The 1,895-nt window shown below is 36.9% G+C and overlaps 1 pseudogene; it reads right to left on the reverse strand.

Moving 5' to 3' along the window:
* The window catches only part of LOC101588695, a 6,585-nt pseudogene extending 5,969 nt beyond the window's left edge, over positions 1-616 (reverse strand).
* Between the last annotated feature and the right edge of the window lie 1,279 nt (positions 617-1,895).

The raw sequence follows: 1,895 nt of genomic DNA on the forward strand, positions 1-1,895 counted from the left end.
AAGGGCCGATTTTATTCATATACCTTCAACATTAAAAATATATGAGGACACAATTGTATTAAATTCATACAATTAAATTAAGTTATAATTTTATAAGTTTTTTAGAAATAAATTCACTATTTGACCTTGTGTTCACAGAGTTCTATACTCTACCTTTGTGTATTAGTTTTCCATTTTATTCATTGATTATGATTTCCAGTTATAATGCTATTGGTTTTCATCTTGGTTGGTCTAATATGGAATTCTTTGTAAAAAATTGTCATTTTATATAATACTTAAATCTTCTTTGATAGCCCATGTGATTTTTGTCTTTGGCTCTGGTACTATGATGTATTACATTTATTGATTTGTGCATGTTGATTCATCCCTGCATTCCTGGGATGAATCCCACTAGGTCATGGTATATAATCTTTTAAATAATTTGCTGCATTCTGTTTGCCAATATCTTGTTGAGGATGTTCCATTTATATTCATTAGAGAATTTGGTCTGTACTTCTCTATTTTCACCAAGGCTCATGACTGATTAAATGTCACACATCAGTGTCCCTCTCTCAAGCCAGTGGTCAGGGGACAGGATGGGTCATGCTATTCCATTTGCTTGTCTTACCTCCACCATTGTGGTCCCTAACCTTCTGCTGAGGATGTGGAGACAGCCCAAGGTTGGTCAGGCCACATTAAGTCTGCTTTCTTACAGGGGGGGAGGGGGATGCCAACTTCCCACTCAATCCTGGTCATGGCCCAAGGCTGCTTAAATTCCACATGTCAGCCTCTCTCACAGGCCTCTGGTCACAGACCAGCAGAAGTCATGCTGTTCCATCCAATGCACTTACCACCATTGCTGCTGTGGTCCCTAACCTTTTAGTCCCTAGAGGTACCAGGTAGCTACTCTGGAGCATGACATACAAACAAACCAATAAAGAAAAAAACCCTGGCAGCCTGTCAGGGAGGGAGCACTTCCCTGCTCACTTGCCCCTGTGTCTGCTGACAAATTTTCTTCCATGTGACAGCATTTTCTCTTTAGAGGTAGGCAAAAGAGGCCAGGGGTCTTATATCTCAAACCTATGTGGCCTAAGTTACCATACTCTTTCAGTTCATCACTTTTTTTGGAAACTACACACAGTGGTAGTCTTACTTCACTGTGGTGGGCATCCTTCCACAACCTTCTGCATTGGATCATAATTCTCTTAAGTCCTTTATCTATGTTTGCTTGATCTACATGTCTCTTATTTCATACTGATTTTGTCTTCAGATTATATGGCCTCCCTTTCTTTCAGTTACATGTATTTTTAGTTGATTTTCTCTGAGTAGCTTCAGCAGGCTCCTCCTCTATTTAGTCATGCTGATTTTTCAGTTTTCTTGATTTTTATTATTATAGTTGGGCCAACATTTTAATTCATTTAGAGTTCAGTAGAGTTTATTGGGCCTTCACCATACAGCAGGTTCAATATGGGTTCACCACTGAATAAGAGAGCATTCTGCTACATAAGCTTGCTGTTCAGTAAGAGAGAAAGCCAAAGAAACTAATTATGCCATTTAAGAAACCTGGAAATACAAACAAAATCGAAATTATTGACAACTATAAATATAACCAAAATTCGCATAGAACAGATCTGGGATGCCAAATGTAAATCACTTTGTAATGCTGGACAAATAAAAAATGCAAAGAACAACAAATAACGACAAAACCTTAATTATGGGTACTGTTCATGTTAGAATGTCTTTTCATGAATTATTTCCTTCAAAGGTTCAGTTACACACACCTTAAAGATGGTGTCTATAGAGAAAATTAGTTCCTAAGAATTTTTCCATCTTAGAAATTTGAGCTGTATCATGAAACAACTACATATTCTAACTTGATGTTCATTTAGGTTGAAGCTAAATTTTATATTTATTAA

The sequence above is a fragment of the Octodon degus genome, unplaced genomic scaffold, assembly GCF_000260255.1.
Source record: "Octodon degus isolate 3935 unplaced genomic scaffold, OctDeg1.0 scaffold00170, whole genome shotgun sequence".
Taxonomy (NCBI): domain Eukaryota; kingdom Metazoa; phylum Chordata; class Mammalia; order Rodentia; family Octodontidae; genus Octodon; species Octodon degus.